This window comes from Mus musculus, chromosome 19, assembly GCF_000001635.26.
Source record: "Mus musculus strain C57BL/6J chromosome 19, GRCm38.p6 C57BL/6J".
Lineage (NCBI taxonomy): Eukaryota > Metazoa > Chordata > Mammalia > Rodentia > Muridae > Mus > Mus musculus.
This window is the reverse complement of record NC_000085.6, coordinates 25,881,175-25,905,699: the sequence shown is the minus strand read 5'-3', so window position 1 is coordinate 25,905,699 and position 24,525 is coordinate 25,881,175. Positions and strand designations below refer to the sequence as shown.

The 24,525-nt window shown below is 41.4% G+C and overlaps 1 long non-coding RNA gene across 1 annotated transcript in view; it reads right to left on the bottom strand.

Annotated features, from left to right (window-relative positions):
* The window catches only part of Gm34516, a 171,489-nt gene that overhangs the window by 41,276 nt on the left and 105,688 nt on the right, over positions 1–24,525 (bottom strand). The window lies entirely within an intron of this gene.

Sequence of the window (24,525 nt, the reverse complement as noted above, 5' to 3'; positions counted from 1 at the left end):
CGCAGACCCTTGGAGGATAAGGGAAATCATGAGCATATACTGGTCATGATCTTTTCAAAGTTCTCAAATGTAATCTGCTCCTAGACAGCGCGTCCTCCCAGCCTTCAGCCTCCTACTTACTGTGATAACTCCTGAAACATTTGGAAGGTAGAAGAAGCCAGTAGCAAGATTTGTGCTTTACCATAAGGATTCTCTATCATTTCCTGCTGACAAGGGGCCTTTATACCTCCCAAAGTAGGCTCCTTTTACATCCAGGGTGCCTTTCACCTCATCAGTTTCTCTGATTCATTCTTCTTTGACCATACTCTCATTCTTCTCAGAGGGGTCCCTCATCACATGTCTGCCTACCTATACATCAGGCATAATTTTAACTCTCTAGGTACCAAAAGCATTGTATCTGATCAGTTATATTTATAAATATCCTTCAAGCCATGATAGCTTTTGATGGGAGAAAAAAACTAATTTCAGAATTAAGATTTAACCATTACAAAGAATTCAAAGGTCACCTTCCACCTACTTGCATTATCTTATGATCAATGTTAATACTTTTATTTCTTGAGTTGTGAATGATAAATTATTGGTTACAGGATACTCAATGATACCTGCCACACAGGTCAGGTTTTCTGTTTACATTTTCCTCCAGCTATTATTCTTCAACCCATTCATTATGGAGTGGTTGCCTTATTACATCTGTCGGGATGTAGAATGGAAGAGAATCCTGCCATGCATGGATTTCTTTTAGGGGCTTGGTTGTTTCTATAAAACATCTGCAGATTAGACCAGGATAGAGAGCCCTGTATCTGTAGGAATCTTGGGTAAAGGTAACTTCTATATCACTGCTGACCTGACAGTGTCTCCAACTCAGAGGCCATTTTCCCTGCTGTTGATAAAGCAAGAATTGCTGCTTCAGTGAAGCACATCTGGTCATAGGCATGACTACATGAAGAACACTTAGTACAGTGCTAAACAACATCAGCACCAGGGTCCAATCAGGGAGAAGACTGAACCTTATTAAGATACATAGAATAGAAAAGCCAAGAAAGGACCAACTCAGGAAAGCAAATACATGTTTAGTAGCACATGACTTTCTGCATATAAATCAGGTCACGGAGCTAAACTACACTCAGCAATGATGAAAGTTGTTCCAACACACACACACACACACACACACACACACACACACACACACACACAAATGTGGGAAAAATATATACCATCTCCAGATCTGATCTTATTACAAAGTACCAATTACATTTCTATTCCCTGAATCATCTCTATGGATAAATCCAGACAAACTTCCTTGATGTCAAGTTGTTAGGCAGTTTTCAAAGCAATAAGCTGGTCCCTCTCCATTCTCCTAACAAAGACATCAATGTCTGAAGGATGTGAAAAGCATCCAGCATTTCAATGAGGAAAGATTCTCTTTTGCTTAAGTAAAACAGATGTTTGATGCTTATACCTACATATGTTGCCTAGTTTTATGTCAAGCTGGAGCCATCTCAGAGATAGAGTTGAGAAATTGCTTCTATAAGATTGGGCTGTAGGCAAACCTGTAGGGCATTTTCTTAAGAGATGATTGATGGGGTAGAGCCCAGCCCATTGTGAGTGGCATCGTCCCAGGACTTGTGGTTCTGAATGCTGTAAGAAAGCAGGCTGAGCAAGCCACGTGAAGCAAGTTAGTAAGCATTCCTCCTTCATGGCGTCTACTTCAGCTTCTACCTCCAAGTTCCTGCTCTGCCTGAGTTACTGCCCTGACTTCATTCAGTGACAGACTGTTACATGAAACTGTAAATAAAACAAATCCTTTCCTCCCCCAAGTTGCTCTTGGTCATGGTGTTTCATCACAACAATAATAACCCCAAGCCACCGTACTTAAAAGTACTAATGATTAAATAAAAAATAATAATTAATGAAAATATGAGTGATGAAAACTAGTGATAAAATCATCCCTTTACAGTAATACAATCCTAATATAATAAAACCTATAGTTGTCCAACCAGCCAGTGGACAAGCGCCTCATTGTTCTTTCAGGTCATTTAAAATGAATGGAGGAGAATTCAGTTCTTATCTTTACACCCATAGATTAGTGTGTCACTCAACCCTTATCAGAGAAGCCTCCTCTTTTTCAGTAGATGGTGATGCACCCCAAAGTCCATAAGTAGTCAGCGTATAGAAAGTAAGAGGCTGGAATGTTCAGTCCTAAGTGGAACATTTATATCACAGTCCAAAGTGGAGTTCTTTCCAAGGCTCAGGAACAATCATGGAAGGGGGAAGAGGATAGAATTCACAAGCCAGAGATCATGGATGATGGTCATAAAATGGTGATTTCTGAATTGAGAAGACTGATACTCAGGGTAACATGCAGCAGCTGAGACTGCATACAAGAGACCTATACAAGGTCAAGTCAGACAAAAATCCAAGGATGGATGCGGGAGGGAGCACAAAGTTCCATCCTAAGGAGCTCTTGGCAACTGATGCCTGCTAGGGAAGACAGAGTTCATTTTGTTCGGGGATGCAAGCCCTGAAAGGACACTCATGCAGCAGCAAGTGTCCCTACACATGCTGGCTGCACTAAGTGAACTCAGAAGGTGAGAGAGAGAGCGAGGGTGGGGGGAATACATGAAGAAGTTGAGGGAGAAGCAGGTAGAATAAGGGAGCAATTGGAGGAGAGGTGGGTGAGTGGGTGAATGGGGTGGGGTAGGCTTTGATGATTTACTTGATTAAAACATAAAACTTAAGTTTAAGTTCAGAGTGGAAAATGCAAGAATGGAAAACGTCTGGATGCTGCCACCATGGCTGAGATAAAGCCTTTCATCTGGAGACCGACCACGCTGTTGCCTCTCTTACTCTACCCTGGCCTTACCCTCACTCCCACTGCTCAAAGCTTCATGATCCCGTCTCTGAGCCTCTTCTCCTGCACTCCCATTTCAATGCTCACCCCTCTTGACACTGCTTCTGATTCACAAATTCATATTTATAGTATTCCCTCCTCTCTTCTTCCACTACCCCTCTCCATTCTAAGTACCCATATTTCCAATATGAATTATTTCAAAGGACTCCTGAACCGTCTACTCTCCTGTGGCCTCTGCACCACATATTCACCACACATCCATGACCAGGTTTGTGTTTCTAATGCTGTGTCACGTTCCTGTGTGAATTATTCTGGTTATTCTCCATTCATTCCCCGAGAAGGAAAGAGTCAAAATCCCAATGACCCTGTCTTCACCCAAAAGCTTCCCAGTTTTATTTTCTATGACTCTATTTCTCGTGCCTCAATTTCAGCCAAACTTTTTCTCTACCTGCTCAGTACTGGTGACATCATCCATGCCTCTATTCAGGGTGTTCCTGCCCTATCAGAATAGCTTCCTGACCCAAAATGCACTGCTCCAATCACAGCCCTTCACAAACCAATCCAAGCTACTCCTTCCATGAAACCTCTCCAAGGATGCAGTTATCTCCAAATATTGCACTTTGCACAGAACCAGTTGCTTCCTTAAACTATAGCTATGTGCAGAGCTTATCTGTCTGTTGGATTGTTAGTCTGCACTGTCAGAAAAACATACTTAAATGCATGTAATCTCAGTTCTAGGGAGTGTTATCCCGAGCTTTTGTCCCCGCTGGCAAGAACACACTCGGGACAACCGGAATCTTCTGTGGCAAAGCTTTATTGCTTACTTCTCAGGAGGGAAGACCCCGACCCTGGAAAATGGCGTAGCTTATATAGCCCTCAGCCATGGCGTTTCAGCACCTGATGTGGCGTGTCAGCTCCTGATTCGTTGCTCGCCCATCACCCCATTAATACGCCCCAAGATGGGCAGTGACTAGGCGTGAGTTCACTCTCGCACCTGCGTACAAGGCTTGTTTACTAGTTAGGCACAGCGGAGGCCAGCGCCATCTTATAATGGCGATTGCTAGCGGCACGGCTCTCCACAGAGTGTGAGTCAGGAGGATCTTCTGATACCATCTCAAGATAAGGAAAGATCGATCGAGAGAAGGAAAAGAGACAAACTTGAATGATCTTTTAGCCTCCAAGTTACATACATAATGGCTCTCAGAAGCATTTGTTATTGAATAAATAAACAATGGAATCATAAATTATGATAAACTTTTGTGATATACAATATGGAAGGGCATTGTTTAAGCAAAGGTCAAGTTGTCACCACTTAAGAGCAACCTCAGCCAAGGAAGAAATGATATTAGAGTAAATAATGAACGCAGTCATTAATGACCATAGTGACTTTAGGAAATCAATTTAGCCACGGGCAGCCTCAGTATTTTTATCTGCAACACTTACTTTACAAAGCTGTGGTAAGGATCACAAGGGGAAATTTTTCTGAGGTGAATTTGGAAATAAGTAGGTGTCCAACAAATGTTAACTGCTGGTGGTGTCGATGACTTCTTTACTGAACATTTCCTCTTTGTTTTGTAAGTTAGCTCTAGTGTGATGGATTCTCAAGTGAGTTGTAGATAAGAGTTGCAGGTGTCCAGACTCCATGGTGAGAAGGTCTCTTCCCATAAAAGTAAGACAAATACACTCCAAATCTATGGGAGACATAGGGCAAAGCCAAGTTCTGCCTGAACTAGACCTGCCCCAATATACAGTAGGCAGTTCAGTATTCTGCATTCATTTGTCTCTACTGTCTGGTTGTTTAAAAGATGATTTATTGATGGGGTCCCTTAAAATTCATTTCATTTTTACTCTTAATTGTAGATCATGCAAAAATAGCCCATCATATGTTGTCCACATACTAGAAATGTATTACCACTAATGATGCTGTTCTCTGCCTGTCATAAAATGAGCTGTTAGATCCTTTTTCCAATCTTTCTGTAACTTTTCAACTTTTGCTGGTAGAGGGGATGTTTTCAATGACTTCTTATCCTATTGGTTTCAGATTTCAGTCTCTTAGTGCTTGAAAACTGGAAAGCTTCCCCATGAATTACATAGCAAACAGTTTTTTCATAAATTCTTTCTTCTTTTCATAAAGGGCATCGTGATACACAGAAGAGACAGAAATGCCAGGCTGTTCTCAGCCAAGCTGCAGAGGTGGTAGTGAAGGAACACAAACAACCATGGGAGATCCTGCTTCCCCGTGGCCTTTTGTATACTGCCAAGAGTCTACAGGTAATCCCCAAGGGATCAAACATTAGTGGTCGTCGACCACAATGAGACCTTCTAGGGATCAAAACAAATCCATTTATTTACTTATTGATTGACTGATTGATTGATTGATTGATTGATTGATGGGCTGGGTATAAGGTCTAACTATATAACCTTGGCTGCCCTGACTCACTCTGTAGAACATTCTGGCCCCAAACTCACAGAGATCTACCTGCCTCTGCTTCCAGTGCTAGAATTAAAGGCTTGCATCACCTTATGTAGGCTTTTATTTCCTTTCAGAAACATTTCTGTGAGTTCAATGCCGGCCTGGTCTACAAAGTGACTTCTAGATGCTAAGAATAAAATGGGTGAGCTTGTGAAGAAGCTAGACAAATTTAATTCATAATTCCAAACCAGATAATCCCAGTTTCTCTAAACTCTGGATTTATTTTCTTTCAAGCATACTAATTGGAGGTCAGGTAATTCCTAAGAATAGTGTAGGGCTCAGATTAAATAGGACGTTTCCTTACAGAGTAGTATTTTACAAACGCTTTTGCTATTATTTTGCACAAATGTAAATGACCTTTGGAGTGTCTGCTGTTGGACACCATCTTGCTAATAACCCCTTATCAGCCTCCACAAGTATACTCTGCTCCCCTCCATGAAAATAGCTACTCTGTACATGTTACCAACACTAAAATATAAGAAACCACTCAACAAATTTTGTGCTTATTCTCAAAAGTACCACAACCTTTATTTGCATAGTCAGAAGCAGGATGTGATATTCAAGCAAATTTATGTCCGAAAGCACAACCCATTGCACAGCGAATAGATCACACTCGCATAAGCTCCTCATGTGATCCCTTTTCTTCCCCATCACCTCCTAGACATTTTAGCCTATTGTAAAGGGACATAAATTTAACAAAATAACTTCGCCACTAAGTGCTATCAGTGTGGCTGGCAGATCTTACAGGTCTCCAATTTGTAGCTAAGAACCCCAGAGTTCACAGGTCAGATATAGCCAATAGTATAGTAACAATACAGGGCAGGACAGGACTATCCTGCACAGACCCCAACAGCCCAATAACAAGAGCCCATCTCCCCTGTCATTGAATTTGTGAGCTGTAATGGGTAAGTAACTGAAGAGCTTGGATGAATAACTATTGCAACGGTGATAGCCAGTATTGTCTCTCCATAGCATTTTTGAGTACCCATAAAGTAGTCTCATTCCCCTAATCTTGTGCCCAGCCATATATGCACTTTAGAATCAAAGGTGATTGAATTTTAGTTACATAAACCATGACTTAATAGCCCTGAAAATAAGAATGTTAATGAATTTCTAAGTGTCCCTTTCTTCTCCCCCTTCCCTTCCAAAATCCTCTCCATCTCTCTAGCACTCATCCTAATTCTCTCCTCCATCTTGATTATTTGTCCTGGTCTTAAAGTGTCTCAGAGACATTCCCATTACCAACCATATCCTATCAAAGAAGATGAATATCATTAGATGAAATACTATCGAAGACTACTTATGTCACACTCTCTTAGTTAACCCACTGCCACTTAAGAGTCATTCAGCATAAAAACCATTGAGATGATCATAGCAGATAAGGACCCTCACTCACCTCCACTGTCCAGGCCACACCATATATCCCTGTCCCACTGGAATTTAGGACTCTTGATCTGAATTCACAATCTTAAGCAAATGGCAGGCTATGCTATGTGAACTAGAAATTCCACTCTGCAACTACTGGGCACTCAAGCAAGCATATGCACACACTACTATCTCTTGACTTAATGGTTCCCACATCTATTGCAGAGACAGGCACATCACCTTGTCAACAAGTGTTAAGGAGATTGAATTGACTTGACTTGCATAAGCTATTTAAAGCAACCAGAGCAAGCTGAGGTATTTAAATTCAGTTCTTTAATTTCCTATATTGAATACTTTTATTGCAAATTTAAATCAAAATCAGACATACATTATCCTACATTTTCTGATACCCGGGGCCACCTAGCTGTCTCTGACTTTATTCACATTATCAGAACCTGTGGCATTTGAATTGGGCTTTTGAAAGGCCCACTTTTATCTCATGACCATATTAAATCTGCATTTATTAAAAGGACATCACTTAAGAATGATTCTAACCTCAGTCAAGCTTGTAGGAGGATGTAACTGTGAGGTTATGATTAAAACCTTTTGGGAAAGCATGAACACGTGATAACCAGCTATGATACTTTTCCACATTTTTATAATATCTAAAAATATGTTCGGATATCCAGAACTGATCCCACAACTTGATTTATTCACAAGTCCCCTGAAGTGCTTAATAAGTACAATATGGTACAATGAAAATCATGCTTATTACTGCTATTGGGTTGGTAATTCTCCAAGATGAAATCATACTTTTCAGGTTATAAATATACATTTTTATTGTTGATTTTATGCTGCATTTTGAAATACTGCTTCTCTGCTTTCATATTTTCAGGACCTTACAAGGGCACCATAAATCAGCTATAAACTAGAGGAATGCTAATTGATATCAGGTGATTTCAAAATGAAGAATCGGTTAAACTTGCTCTGTGTTTCATGAATTCCATTTAGTACAGAACTCTTTCAAAGACAAGACATGCCAAGAATTCAGCTTCCAAGATTAATTAAGTAAATGTTTTCATGTTAGATATTTTAGAGGACTTAAAGAAGGCATATGTACAACTCAGCTCTAGTGCCAAGTGTATAAAAGATACAAAGATGTGTCATATCCGACACATGGCCATAGAGTCCAGTGTTTTCTTAGTAAAACAAAGAAAGTTGTATTTCCCATAATTTGATCCGGATAATTATTATAACTTTTCTGACCATTTTTCTTGCTCTCCTGATACAATCCACAGTTTCTTCATGCTGTTTGGAATTTTGGGTGTCGATCAATAGATACCATGAAAGAGACAAAATTTACTATATTTCAAACATCTTCATGCAAAAGCAATCAGGTATTTCTTGTTTTTTGGGGGCAACTGGGAATGGTTTAAATAGTGCTTTAACCAATGATCCCAGTGACAAGCTACACCTAGGGGAAAAATTAAACTTTATAAATAGAGATGATTAGTGGCTGGGAAGGGTGAATGACAGGAAGAATGGGAGAAGGGGGAGGAGCCAGAACAATGCCTGCTATACGTGTGTTTAAAAGTTACACAGCAAGTCCCATTAATGGTATACAAACCTATGTGTTATAAAAATCTTAATAGTAAATATTTAAATAGTTGTAAGTTAATTTCTCCAAAAAAACTATAGCAACATTTCATATACCTATACTAGTAATAAAAAAATTATGGTCTACTAATGTGTACATACACATACAACAGCCAAGTCAGGAAACTCTTAAGACTGCTTAACAAGAGAATATATTTGAGAAGATCACTAAAAATTTCAAAACAAGTTACTGTGAAGACTATATTTTGCCCAAAGGAAGATTCTATGGAGTGATCTGATATATAAATTAATGTAATATGTTAATTCTAGTACAAGTACTAGAACACATTTAAGAAAAATCCTATGGCTGAATCAATGCTAGCACTAAGAATCTTAGAAGTCAATCCAACCCCTACCTTTGAAAGGTGAAAACCAAAGACTAGACATTTAAGACTAACTAAAAATAGAAGTTGTTTTGCAGCAAATCAAGGACAGTAAATGAAGTTTCTTCCTTCTACAGAGGAAAAAACACTGGTTTTCCACTGACCTGATGGGAGTGGAGACCCTCTGTAGGCCCCTTGCTACCTTTCCTTTTCCAAGAGTGACAAGTGAACATTGAACTTGGGGGGACAAGGATAGGATCAGGTGTGGGAGGAGACAGGGGAGATGTACAGAGGGTCAGGAAACTGAACAGAGGTGTGTGGCAATGGGGGAGATGGGAACAAGGGTAGCCAACCTTGTTCCTCAGACACCAGGAAAGCAAGAGGTTCCCAGGACCCAACAGGGATGACATTAGCTGAAATACATAACAAAGAAGAGAGAGAACCTACAGAGACCATATGGAGAGGTTAGGCACAGCCCCCAGTTGAGAGATGGGGCCATCCACCATTCTCAAAAATTTTAATCCAGAATTGTTCCTGTCTAGAGGAAATACAGGGACAAAGAATGGAGCAGAGACTGAAGCAAAGGCCATGCAGAGACTGCCCACCTGGGGATCCATCCCATATGCAGACTCCAAACCCAGACACTATTGCTGATGCCATGGACTGCTTGCTGATAGAAGCCTATCCCTGGAGAGGCTCTGCCAGAGCCTGACCAACACAGATGCGGATGCTCGGATCCAACCATCGGGCTGAGCATGGGGACCCCAATGGAGGAGTTAGGGGAAGGACTGAAGGAGCCGAAGGGGTTTGCAACCCCATAGGAAGAACAATAATATCAAGCAATCAGACACCCTAGAGCTCCCAGGGACTAAAACACCAACCAAAGACTACACATGGAGAGACTCATGGCTCCATTTCATATGTAGCAGAGAATGGCCTTATCTGGCATCAGTAAGGGCTTCTGGGAAAGCCCTTAGCCCTGTGAAGGCTTGATGCCCCAGGATAGGGGAATGCTAGAGTGATGAGGCTGGAGTGGGTGGGTTGGTGGGTGGGCGTATAAGTGTTTTGCCTGTGTGTATGTTTGTGCAACTTGTCTTTGCCTGCTGCAAAGGAGGCAAGAAGGGAATGTCATTGCCTGTGTCTGGAATTCCGGACACTTAGTTGTAAGAGACCATGTGGGTGCTGAGAACTGAAATTGGGTCCCCTGAAAGAGAAGCCAGTGAGTGCTCTTAACCACTGAGCTATCTCTCCAGGCCTCTTATTTGCCATCTTTTAGGTTGTTGAGAGAAGTGAACACCAAAAAAGGAGACTGAAAAAATGTTACAGCTTTTCTTCAATGAATTGTGGGATTTACTATGATATACCACCATCGATTACTACTTAGACCTTATTCTCCTTCAATGTCATTTGTCTTTGCTACATTTCCCATTGCTACAATAAAAGACCCTTATAAAGCAACTTACGGAAGGGTTTCCTGGCTGACAGTTGGAGGGTACACTCCATCACAGTATGGAAGTCAAGGCTGATGGAGCTTGAAGCTGACAGTCATATTATATCCAGATCATGAAGCAGAAGGAGAATGAATGTTGGTGTTCCATTCACTGCCTCCTTTCAGTATTTTAGAGTCCAACTCTAGGAATTGGTACCACTCTCCATTATGGTGGATCATTCCACATCAATTAATCAAATCAAAATAACTGTACACAGATATAGCCAGAGCCTAATCTAATATAGACAACTCCTTATGGATATACCTGGAAGATTGTCTCCTACATAATTCTGGATCATGTTATATTGACAATTAATAGAGATGATCATAGCTCTCTACTACTTGTCACCATGTGTTCATGGAAGACAGACAGCATGGGTCAGAAAAGCACAAACTGGCTCACTCAGTCTCCCAGCCATTGAGCCCAAACAGAAGGAGAGGTGGCAAGCATGTGTACCTCCCTATCTATGCCCAAGGCTAGGTGACCACCTAGTATAAAGAGTCATAATATATAATGTGTGGTAGATGTTTTTGAAATAGCTGTTCCAGTCATATCGTTTTGATCACTAAGAGAACAGGACAAAGGAGTAGTTTGTCTCCAAGAAGGTAAAGGCTTGATTCTCATGTTAGTGTTCCAGAGAAAGAAAGAAAGAAAGAAAGAAAGAAAGAAAGAAAGAAAGAAAGAAAGAAAGAAAGAAAGGAAGGAAGGAAGGAAGGAAGGAAGGAAGGAAGGAAGGAAAGAAGGAAGGAAGGAAGGAAGAAAGGAAGAAAGAAAGAGGAAGAAAGAAAGAATCACCTCTCAATATTGAAGAGAGAGAGAGAGAGAGAGAGAGAGAGAGAGAGAGAGAGAGAATTGGAGGTTCGGAACAGGGAGGATGTAGGAAAAGTTGAGAGAGGTGAAAAAATATAACCAAAATATATTATGTAAACAAAAAGGTATTTTTATCTAATGCCGGTCAAAGAAAACAAAGAGTTACATACTCCACTTGAGCCTCGCCCTGCAACTCTGGCCACTGAACTCCTGCCTCTGCCTTGAGAGGAAAAAGGAATTGTTCTCATGCTACAAAAGGAAATGGGGGTCTGAGAAGCTACAGAACTGACCCGAGTCACCCAGGCCACTCTGCCTCCAAAGCCCAATTCATAATTGAGGAAATTCAGGTCAAAGCGATGCAGTATCCTCTAGGGTCACAGGCCAAGAAGTAACAGAGCTGAGACTAGAGTCAGTGACTGTAGCACAGTAGGTTTCACATAACTCTGACTCTCACTTCTTGCAAATTTAGAGATAATGGCAAAACAGCACAAGGGCCAGTGGAGCATCATGAGTTATGCCAAAACAGAAAGGCAATATAAACTATATACAGCTACCAATTTGAGTACTGTTGGCATAGGTGTGCCTGCACCAATATATTTACATGTACCACTCATGTTGTGTATCTTTGTCAGTTTTCTATGTGGCAGGGAAAAATGTTAAACTTTAATAGGTTGAGCTTTGCTTTTTCATTTCTATCACTAAAGGATATTGTTTTGCAAGAAAAACACTATTCTCTCAAGAAATCATCTCCATGCATTACACTGGCAAATAAGGGGGCACACTGTAGCTAGCATTCCAAGTAAAGAGGTGATTAGGAACAGAGTTAGCCCCCCCCACTTGTCTGCCCTAATTTGGTTCTCTGGAAACTTTGGTTCCCTGTGAATTGTGTTTATGAATCTTGGATCAGAGAGGACCTGTTCCTTGGAACACTTAGGCCTAGTTAAAACAGAAGAAGGTGAAACATAGTAGGATGAGCTAAAATATATATTCCACCAAAAAAAAATGGTGCTTTCACTAAGAAAGATGAACCGACTTGCATGAACATGAGGAGAGTTGACTAAGGATAAGTGTGGAGAGCCTAAGGCGGGAGGCATCGCTGACTGTCTACCAAGGAAAGGTCCAGGAACCTAGTAACTGATCAGTATACAAAGCTAGATGTCTCAACTGGTCTTCAGTGTATTCCAGAATTCTGAAGTAGTCTCTAATGCCAGTGAAGAAATGAGCTTGCCAGCAACTTGAGTCAACTCAAGTCAACCAAAAAAAAAAAAAAAAAAAAATCCAACCAGATAATTTGGCTTTTAACTTTCACTGTGTGTGACACATGGCTGAAAAATCCCTTCTTTATTAGAGCATATGATAGAATGTTACCACTTGTAGAGAGCATCTTTGTCTAAACCTCCTATCTCCCCACCCATCCTTGCCTTTCCCAATCACATTGACCTGGTACTTATTTCCTGAACTCGTGATTTTTTTTAATATTTTTCATTATATCTTCAACAGAATCCAACCCCAAGTATGCAAAATGAGCTCTCCCCACTTGTCATTGATGTATTCCCAGAGCTACTTATGAGTGAGCCAAGCAAAGGTACTCCTAAAATATTATGTTGAATGTGTAAATGAAATACTTCAAGTCCAAGTTCTATATTCAATCCCATGAGATATTGATACAGAGCAACTCAAACACAGAGGTGAGAGAAAGACACTTTCCATCCCTGGGAAAGGGTGTCTATGATACAAAATCCAGTAAAGAGTAATTGAAGCTCAGCTGGGAATAGTAAACAATTCACAATGTAAATATTTCCCATGAGCAACAACTCAAGGAAAGGCTCAGCCCTCCCCACACCTTAAACAGCTGCACACTGTTGGTAAACCCAGAGGAATGCTGACAAAATAAAGCCAGACTGAGGAAGGACATTTGGCAGACTGAAACTTTAATGTCACTCTTAGACTTGAAGTGTAGAACCCACAGTCAGTAGTGTCCTTATACCTGTCAACAAACCAGCATGGCTTTGGAAATTAACTCTTTCCAAAGATCTTCCTTCCTGTTCATTGTGAACAAAAGAATAAACTTTTTGTTCTTCCAAGAATAAGGAAAAATAGATTGTCAGAGGGTAGAGATGGTGGTCATTGAAGGATGTACTACAAAAAGGAGTTCGGGAAGAATGAAGGTCCTGGAAAATTGAGAATGAAGTTAGCCATGCTCATACAAATGATTAGTGCTCAGTGAGTCAGAACACAACTCAAGATAGCCATGCTTGCCAGAGGTTGAGGGCTATTGATGCCTTGAAAACTTAATGCATACAACACAGGACTCAAAGGATGTAACTATTCCAGGGTGCGCTGACTTCCAGGTAGGATATAGCAGAATTTTCCCCCAATTAATTTAAATATTAATACAAGAGGCCTGTGATTGGACAGGGAAAAGGGGAGGCAGAGCTAAGAATTTCAGGGACAAGAAGAGAGAAGAGGGAAAGAAGGAAGAAAGGAAGGAAGGAAGGAAGGAAGGAAGGAAGGAAGGAAGGAAGGAAGGAAGGAAGGAAGGAAGGAAGGAGAGAAGGAAGGAAGGAAGGAAGGAAGGAAGGAAGGAAGGAAGGAAGGAAGGAAGGAAGGAAGGAAGGAGAGAAGGAAGGAGAGAAGGAAGGAGAGAAGGAAGGAAGGAAGGAAGGAAGAGAAAGATGATCCAGACTCCACATTGTCCAAATAGTCACAGGTAGCTATGAATATCATATAAGGAACAGATAATTACAGGACAATTTGTCTTATCTAGGTGGGCAATTTATATCAATATCAATTGGCTCTGAGTAAATTATGTGGATGTTTTGTGGGGTGAGATATAAATCTGACTTATAAATTACAAGCCTCTAGAGTTTTGATTTTACCTAGTTACTGGGATTTGGGACTGCTGACCAAAGGGGGTGGATGGCTGGGATTGTGAGCAGAATCTGCCACAAGAGAACCAGGATCGGTCACTGCATGGGGCTAGCCATGGATGCAGCAGGGTCACCAAGGCCTGAGAGTAGTTTGGTATAGCGCAGGATGGTACATTTTTTTAATATTTCCCACAACAGTAGGAATTCAACATGTTCCTCCTTTTTCTACTCTACCTCTCCTACACATCTTCCCACTGCTTTCCTCTACACATTTATGAATATCTTCTTCAAATTTTCATCTGTCCCTCAAACCCACACTCTGAAGTAATAAGGACAGAACAGTGCACTGTTAATGAAGAGACCCAAAGAGGCTAAGTTGCTCATCCATGCCTTAACACTTACTACAACCTGTATGCAGATAGACATGGAACCTGAGGGTCTGTGATGTATTCTGAAACTCAGTGATGGTACTGGAAGAGCAGAATGCTCACGTGCACTGAGAGGAGCTATCCCTAGATCCCAACCAAGGTCTAAGTGGGAGAGGGCTTGGGGGGATGAGAACAAGGAAGAATAGTGTTGCTATCTTTGTGGTATCTTTGGAAGAAGGGAAGCAATTTCATTTGTTATTGTGATGTTGACCGACCCCTTGCTATAGAGATTTCTACCTTTCTTTTTTAAAGATGTATTTTTACGTATATGAGTGTAGTGCTCTATCTGCACATGTACCCTCTCCAGTGTGACAAAAGAGGGAATCAGGACCCATTATATATGATTGTGAGCCACCACGTGGTTGCTGGAAATTGAACTCAGTACCTCTGGAAGAGCAGCCAGTGCTCTTAACCACTGAGCCATCTCTCCAGTCCCAGAATTCCACCTTTCTAAGGCAAACTGCCACCATCTTCCTGAGTTCAACTGAGTCTGATTACAGAAGACCATCACAGTTGGACTTAATGACCATCAGCTTCATAGAAGAAAACTTGGGAGGGTCATGGGACCTTTACCTGGTATCCAGCCATTCCTCCCAACAAGATGCTGCCCTCTTGTCTTGCTTACCACAATTTCTATTGCTATGGTAAGACATGGTGAACAATGCAACTCATAAAAGAGTTTAATTTGGGGATCTTAGTTCCAGAGGGTTAGAGTTCATGACCATCACATTGGGGAGCATGGCAGCAAGCATAGAACTGGAATGGTAGGTGAAAGATCATATCTTAACACATCGACCGGAGGTAGAGAGAGCTAAATGGGAATTTCATGGGCTTTGAAACCTCAAAGGCCACCCCCCAGTGACACACCTCCTTCAAGAAGGCCTTATTTCCTAATCCTTCCCAAATAGTTCTACCAACTGGGGATCACGCATTCAAATATACAAGCCTATGGAGATCATCATTATTGAGATAATCACAACCTTTAAACAGCATAGCTTCAGCTGCCACTGCTCTTCCCAAACTCAACGTTGTTTTTTTCCTACCCTGCCAGCTATAACAAGTGTTGTTAAAATTTCTTCCAGTGTCTACCCCTCCTCTTAAAGTCCCAATGGCAATTCCACCGATGCTCATTTTGGAGAAAGCAATGATTTCATTGGTCTTACTTAGCTCTGGCAAGGGGTTACAGACAAAAGTCTGAGTGATCTCAAAGCAGCCACACTAGAAGATCTGTACTTAGCATAGCTGGTGACTCCCACATTAATAAACTCTTCCCTGTCTAGTCCTTCCCAGCCTATATACTTTTATCCCTTCCCTGAGGCCATGTGTAATTAGGGCAAAAAAGCTACAGAAGAAATTTCACAATGCATTCTGCCCCCCATGTAGCGTGTAGTGGTATGCTTTTGGGGAGTAGTTGAAGTCTCATGGGTCATGGAGGAAGTAATGAGATGTTTAACTCAGATGAAGCCACCTGAAGTCTGGGTGTCTGTGGGGGGAATCCCAGGATGGAAGTCTTCTGTGTGGTACAAAATGGTACAACTGCCTGATAATTGGGATTCACCATGAGTACAGAGATGCTGTGAGAACAGATGAAGTTCTAAAGCTAGTGTTATAATTTTTAAGAATAGCACACCAGAGACAAGGTTGTTGAAAAGTGGCTGCTTAGGTTGCCTGGCCACTTGAGTGGTTAATAAATACTTCTGAGACTGAGATTGCTGCCCAGAGTAAAGGGGTGTGTTTAAGGGAGAATTATGACAGAAAATAACACGTGGCTAGCATTCTCCATGTTAGCCCCTAAATTGGCAGGGAAATTTGATAAAAGATGGAGTGAGATGGAGGTGTTGGCTTGCTGCTTCTCATGACTGGAAGGTCACAGAGTAAAGAAAACACAAGTCAGACCTGTGTCAGTGAGCCCTTTCTGGGATCCCAAACATGGAACCCACAGAAGAAGTTAGGTAGTGAAGAGAAAGGATCAGAAATAGAGGAGACAGAAGATCCCTTGTGGTATCCCCTTTGATAGAGCGAGAGGAAAACTGTGAACTAGTAGGAAGGCAGAGCTATTAACAATGGTCTTGTCACAGAGCTCACAGGAATTGAGGGAAGTTTCATCACTGGATTCAAAGGAAAGCCTTAAATGAGCGATGAAAGATCTCTCATGGCCTGGCTTGTGAGGCTGTGAGATAAGGGACAGGTGGAGTCAATCTGGGCACTGGAGAAGGTGAGTCTATGGTTGCTGTGGAGAATTAAGAGGCAAAGTCTTCCTCAACTGAGGACCCTGCATGCTGCAAGATGTGCTAGCTGGTGTAACAGTGGCCTGAGTAAGTATGGACAGAACCAACTTTCCGATTGGACTGTGTACCTCTCAAAAGGGGGAATTTCACATTAGGTCCTGGGAACTTAGACAAAAACTCACCGCCAGGGAAATCACGGGCTCTAATGGAAAAGCTCGTGTTATTGAGTTGTTCCATGATGTTCCAGCAAAAGTGCATCTTCACATTCGTGTTTTTAATCAAGAGTTATTATTGCAGTCAGTGTACTCTCGGATAGTTTGCTGTTTCCCATTTTCCACCCATAACGCTCTTATGGTTTTTAGTAGAAGGAATACCTCCGGCAGTTGCCAGCATCCATGTTCCAGAGACAGACGGATTAATGATAGAGCTCCAGGATTGGGTTTCATGCGTGGAGTTGAAGACTAGTCAGACGTCTATGCTATCCCTCCTAAACCTCAAGGATTGTGGATGTGGGGAGGAGGAACAGAACAAACACAAGAACCAGGGTGAAGGTGTGTGCTGGCGTAAGGACTAAGCCAAACTTAAAGCCTTTAAGCCAAACTCCCACCATTTCCATGATACCACCTATGTCAACTTACAAAAGTTCACTACAGCTGGTCTCGTTGACTGTTGCCCTTCCTTAATAGAAGGAGGGTCATATGACCCTCACCTAAGACTGCAACCACTCTTCACAACCAGTTGTTTGCAGTTCTGCCTTAATTGGACATAGTCTCAGGGGAGGGGGCTATAAATATATAAGGTTCATCATATATAGGATATTAGGAAGGGAGCTGACATATGTGGCTTTTGAGGCAGTTGCCATCATCTCTGATGGGTGCAGTCTTTCTAGTGTGGTTGTTTTGAATCGCCCAAACTCCTGCCTGTATGCCTCCTCTGCCCTAGGGTATGGAATGCTCAGACAACACTGGAGCAGGGAGGAAGATAGTTTCCCAGGTGTCATTTAACAAAACAAATGGATCATTCCCTTAGGCAATCATTCACATTGGGGAAAAATGAAGAGAATTATTTTTTTCCTTATTGCATTGTGGTTGTTAAGTCAAAACCCCTCATTAAATACCATTAGACATTCAAAGCCAGATAGATAAGTAGACTTTCAAAGAAAACAACCCTTTCTAAACACTGGCAATATTATTTATTTGTTTGTTTATTCATTCATTCATTTATTTATTTATTTACATAGGTTTAAACTTGGACCCTCTGTCAGCTTGCATTTTACACAGAAAATTCATTTTCTCCATCTTCTTGGTGTTGTAGGGTGGAAGAGAATGTTGAAAAAGACTGGAATTCCAAAGAGCTGCCATATAAACTTTAAAATTAAACAGATGTTTTGTGAATCACATGTAAATTGGAGCCATGGGAACCTGGGTCATAAAGTGAATGGGGAAGAGAGGTGGGTTGTTTGGGGCAATTACTGGGGCCTGTGGATCGAAAATACCAAGTAAAGATGGATCTTGATGTTTCGGCAAGTTAGTGATTATTCCAGAGCATTTTATTCCACAAAGCCTTTCCAGAGGGTTTTAAACTTCCTGGGGGGCACAGGTCATGTCATCCTCTCTGTTCTGTTCTCAACACTTAGCCTGGCACAGAGAAGAACTCCAAACCATTTTCTGAAACCAGTTCTAGGAAGACTTGGATGAGGCCACTGTCCCCGAAAGTAACCTTTAAGTGCTGAGACTCTGACCACTGACTCCATTTCAATTTTACTGTTTTGGTTTAGGTCGGGGTTCTCAACTCTCTTAGCACTGCAACCTTTTAATACACTTCCTCATGTTGTGGTGACCCCCTCAACCATAAAATTATTTTCATTGCTATTTCATAACTGTAATTTCAACACTGTTGTGAATCATAATGTAAATATCTGTAATGCAGGATATCAGAGATGCAACCTTATGGAAGAAAGGGTTGTTCCACCCCCCAAAGGGGACATGACCTATAGGTTAAGAACTTCTGGTTTAGGTTTTTTTCTGCACAAAGCCCGAAGCAAGGACCTGGGTATAAGCAGCATATAGTAAGGGTGATTCCAAGAAGCATGAGTGTGGGAGAGATGACAATAAAGGAAGGAAGATGGAAGTAGAAAACTGAATTGCTACATCCTTGGCCAGTCTCAGGGACTTGGCTGCAGGCAGTGAATGAAAACACAACGGACCCATGGACACAGAAAGGGTTTCCTCAAATGTTCAACATCTTCAATCATCAGGGAAATGCAAATCAGAACAACCTTGAGATCCCACCTCACTCCAGTCAAAATGGCTAAGATGAAAAATTCAGGTGACAGCAGATGCTGTCGAGGATGTGGAGAAAGAGGAACACTCCTCCATTGCTGGTGGGATTGCAAGCTTGTACAACCACTCTGGAAATCAGTCTGGCAGTTCCTCAGAAAATTGGACATAGTACTACCAGAGGATCCAGCAATACCTCTCCTGGGCATATATCCAACTGGTAAGAAGGATACATGCTCCACTATGTTCATAGCAGCCTTATTTATAATAGCCAGAAGCTGGAAAGAACCCAGATGTCCCTCAACAGAGGAATGGATACAGAAAATGTGGTACATTTACACAATGGAATACTACTCAGCTATTAAAAACAATGAATACATGAAATTCTTGGGCAAATGGATGTATCTGGAGGATATCATCCTTAGTGAGGTAACCCAGTAACAAAATAACTCACTTGATATGCACTCACTGATAAGTAGATATTAGCCCAGAAACTTAGAATACCCAAGATACAATTTGCAAAACACAAGAAAATCAAGAAGAACAAAGACCAAAGTGTGGATACTTCATTCCTCCTTAGAATAGGGAACAAAACACCCATGGAAGGAGTTACAGAGACAAAGCTTAGAGCTAAGACAAAAGGATGGACCATCCAGAGACTACCCCACCAGGGGATCCATCCCATAATCAGCCACCAAATGCAGACACTGTTGCATATGCCAGCAAGATTTTGCTGAAAGGACCCTGATATAGCTATCTTGAGTGAGACTATGCCAGTGCCTGGCAAATACAGAAGTGGATGCTCACAGTCATCTATAGGATGGAACACGGTGCCCCCAATGGAGGAGCTAGAGAAAGTACCCAAGGAGCTGATGGGGTCTGCAACCCTATAGGTAGAACAACAATATGAACTAACCAGTACCCCCAGAACTCATGTCTCTAGCTGCATATGTAGCAGAAGATGGCCTAGTCGGCCATCATTGAGCAGAGAGGCCCCTTGGTCTTGCAAACTTTATATGCCCCAGTACAGGGGAACGCCAGGGTCAAGAAGTGGGAGTGAGTGGGTAGGGGAGCAGGGCAGGAGGAGGGTATAGGGAACTTTCAGGATAGCATTTGAAATGTAAATAAAGAAAATATCTAATTTAAAAAAAAAAGAAAGAAAGAAAGAAAAGAAAGGGTTTCCTCTACTCCCTAAATGCAGTCAAGGAGTATTATTGAGACTTTGGCAGTAACAATGGTGGTGTTGATTTTATTGAAACCCTTCCCAAGTTCATTCATGCCAACATGAAAGCTGGGGCATTCCTCTGTTTGTTCTAAGCACTCACATTGACAGAAGATTCCAAGGTAGAAACAGGAAACGTGCTGCACAAAGTAAGAGTCCTGTTCTGATAAGTTGATGGCACGGGGCTAGCAGCAGAGGCTGGCAAAACAATGTGGTGTGGGGCAGAAGACCAATTTCTCCCCTTCTCTGCCAACTACTCTTCCCTCCTCCTCTGAGGACAATCGTCTCATTTTATCTGTCCTCGATAGCATACAACAGAAGCAGATTCCTTCTTTACTTCAAGCAATTTGTTTTAACGGTTGAAATGACAACGTAGGTAAGTAATCAGAGAGGCTGAGATCATCTGCCTCCATCATCCTTAGATGTCTACGGCAGGTTTCCTGGGGGAAGAATCCCAGAAGGCCTGTCTACCTCAAGCCTGACCAGTCCAGCTTCATTGTTCTGCTTTTCCCACTGTCCCCTCCACAAATGCTGTCTCTGCCATGGCCATTCTAGTTCTGCCTGTATCTTTGCTGCTTCAAGTTGGTCATCTGCCACCTCACCTCAAGAAGTCTCTCACTTTTCTACCACTTTGCAGCAATGATTGGTTAATTCAGGTGATGAAGTCCCAATTCTGTGTATCCCCAAATGTGAGCTTATTAATGAAAAGGTATTTACAGATATTGTGAGTCCAGATGAGATCACTCTGAAATAAGGTGGCTTCCCTCATAAAGTATGTCTGCCATCTTTATCGAACGGGAAATTTGGATCTCTAGAGAGAAGCAACGAGAAGAGAATGTGAAGGCAACGAGAAGAGAATGTGAAGACAAACAGGGAGATGGTGCAGGATTTTCTCTGTCCAATTACATTAAGGCAGTGGCAGGCCTGTGATTAGATAGGAAAAGGGAGGCGGAGCTAGGAGTTGAGAGGTAGCAGGAGTGGGGAAGGGAGAAGCCAAGATGGAGGTAGACAAACAGGAAGATGATCCTGACCCCACATGGTTTTAAACAGCCACAAGTAGCTAAGATTTTCACAAGGTTAGAATAATTGGGTTAAAGCTTTATCTTTGTCAATTGGCTCTGAAATTATTGTATTGGCATTTTGTAAGATGTGATCTTATTGTTATAGACATCTGATTGGATATTAAGCTTTAAGAGTCCTGTTTCTTTCAGCAAAATCTTGCTGGCATATGCAACAGTGTCTGCATTTGGTGGCTGATTATGGGATGGATCTCCAGGTAGAGCAGCCTCTGGATAGTCCATCCTTTTGTCTCAGCTCCAAACTTTATCTCTGTAACTCCTTCCATGGTATTTTCTTACCTATTCTAAGGAGGAATAAAGTATCCACATGTTGGTCTTCCTTCTTCTTGATTTTCTTGTGTTTTGCAAATTGTATCTTGGATATTCTAAGTTTCTGGGCTAATATCTATTTATCAGTGAGTGCATATCAAGAGAGTTCTTTTGTGATTGGGTTACCTTACTAAGAATGATATCCTCCAGATCCATCCATTTGCCTAAGAATTTCATGTATTCATTGTTTTAAATAGCTGAGTAGTACTCCATTGTGTAAATGTACCACATTTTCTGTATCCATTCCTCTGTTGAGGGACATCTGGGTTCTTTCCAACTTCTGGCTATTATAAATATGGCTGCTAACTGTCTCTTGTGAAGCTATGCCAGTGCCTGGCAAATACAGAAGTGGATGTTCATTGTCATCTATTGGATGGAACACAGGGCCCCCAATGGAGGAGCTAGAGAAAGTACCCAAGGAGCTGATGGGGTCTGCAACCCTATGGGTGGAACAACAATATAAACTAACCAGTACCCCCCAGAGCTCATGTCTCTACCTGCATATGTAGCAGAAGATGGCCTAGTCGGCCATCATTGGGAAGAGAGGCCCCTTGGTCTTGCAAACCTTACTAAGAGAAAAGTACATGGGAATGCTAGGGTCAAGAAGTGGAAGTGGGTACGTAGAGGAACAGGGCAGGGGGAGGGTATAGGGGAATTTCGGGATAGCATTTGAAATGTAAATGAAGAAAATATGTAATAAAAAATTTTAAGACATTAAAACATAAAAAAATAAAAATACAAAATAAAAAAATAAAAAGAGTCCTGTTTCTACTGGTGTTGAGATGGCTGATTGTGGGGTTTGGGGGGCATGGCATAGAAGCAAGATGAACTCGCTAGCTGGGAGAGAGTAGCTCAGTGGTGAGAACACCCTGAGTGGCCCCCCCACCAGGACATACTATTGTGGCCTGCCAGTACCTTTACTAGAGTGGGAACACTGACCGGCAGGGCAAGAGAGATGACTGGTTGACTTTTTTAATATTTCCCACAACAGGGAGAATACGGTTATCTTGTAGTCTAGAGAAATTTGGAACAAGTTTTTTTTTTCCCCCTTACAGTCCTGAAAAGGGGCTATCCCTTGCCCATGCCATCCATACCTTCATATCTCATGACACACATTGAAACTCAAACTCTTAGTGACTCTGTATATAACCTTTATTAGAAATAGAGTTGTGGCTAATATAAGTATTTAAGATGAGGTCCTTAATACCATATCACTGTATCCTTCTGCGGGGGGGGGGGCGGCCTTGGGACACAAAGATACACATAATCAAAAGGGAGATGTGAAGAGAATGGATCTACGCATCAGGAAAATCCACTCATTGCCATCAAACCCCTAGAGGCTAGACTCGAGGCACACAACAAGTTCTCTCTCGTAGCCTCCACAGGAAGATAACTCTTCCATGACCATGATCTTTGTACTTTTTAAACTCCAGAATTGTGCAACAATAAACTTGTATTGTCTAAGTGGTATTTCATTATGTCTGCCCTCACAGACTGATACAGATTCTACCATTGTCCCAGACAAGCAAGTCCTCCAGACTACATGGAGGAATTGAAAAAGAGTCAGAGGTATAAAAAGTACTGGAGAAAATAGCAAAAATATCAACCAATAACACTGTCCACAATGGATGAAAAATATGCATAAAATAGGACCAACTGGAATACAGTCAGAAAAATGTTAGCACTTTACAATGCTGTCAGTATTTTCCGCTCTTGACAAAATGACTTCTGTTTAATAGCCTAGACAGTATTTTCTAAAGTATTATCTGAGGTTTTCTTGGTGGAGGTAGTGGGAAAGATGTGGGCTTGTAAAGTCCCTGTGTTACTTCCAATATCAGCTGTCTAAAGCCTTGAAAAACTCTAAACTCCCGCTCAACTGCAAAATGAGCTGTGTCTCCACATAGGGTTAGCCAGAGAAGAGATAAAACAAGCTAAGCACATAATTCTTAATGTTCCTTTCTTGTGTGCCTTACGCTTGCAACGCAACTCTCTGCAAATGGGGGGAGGGACGTACCCCTTTTCTACAAGTAAGAAGCTCCGATGTGCCCATCTTCCTGCATCTAAAGAACCATTTACTTAAATAAAAAGGAAGCTGATTCTGATTTGTTGAAAAGATAAATGACTGATTCAAATTAAGTATCAATATATGCCAAGTAGAGAACACCTGGCTATTTAATATAGACTAGGAAATAAAATTCATAGTATTAATACTATTTAAATACCATTCCCAATTAAGCAAAATATTCATTTATGGTAAACATGTATTTCTAAATGTCCTTTACCCAAGAAAGCAAAGAGGGAGAGGAAAGTCAAAAAAAACAAACATGATTTTTTTTTTACAAAAACTATAGTAAGGGGTCTTAGGTATTCAAGGTAGTTGCTACGAGTCAATCCTGCTGCCCCTCAACTTGGCCAATTCAAAGCTTCTCCCTTCTGCTAACAATGCAACTCACAGATTGGTACGTAGAATCACAGGCTTGACTTAATGATAACTTCAACAGGCCAAGCATTGCATATATATACATGCATATTTTGATGATGGATACCTGACCTCAAAATTTCTAGTTAATCCTAGCAAGGTACATCTCAGACACATTTCTGCATCAAATGCAGCTGCATATATACTTTTGCATGACCATCTCCGTCTCTGGGTATCCATACATGAATATACTCTCACACCCGAGACCAGAGGTATGAAGCAACTTCCTTTCTTGAGGCATTCATGAATATTTATTTAATGATACTAGCATACAATGATCATTCTTAAGTGACCTCACTCTATTTTTAACTATTTAATTATTCTATTGTGCAGATGTACTCTCAATTATTTGACCGACTCTATCTTGTTTTATTTTACTAATTTACTTTGTGGTAGGGAGGGTTTGCATGTGTGCTATGGTACACATATAGAGATCAGAGAACATCTTGAGGGAATCTGTTCTCTCCTACCAAGTACAGGGATCAAATTCAGCTTGACCAGCTTGGGGGCAAGTGCTTTTACCCACTGAGTCATCTTTCTAGTCCTTAATCAATTCCATTTTAGTAAATGTTTAGATTGCTTCTAGTATCTTGCTCTTATGAAATCACATACGTGTTTGATACTTATGCAAAGACATCCAATGGTTGTAGCAGAAATGCTAGT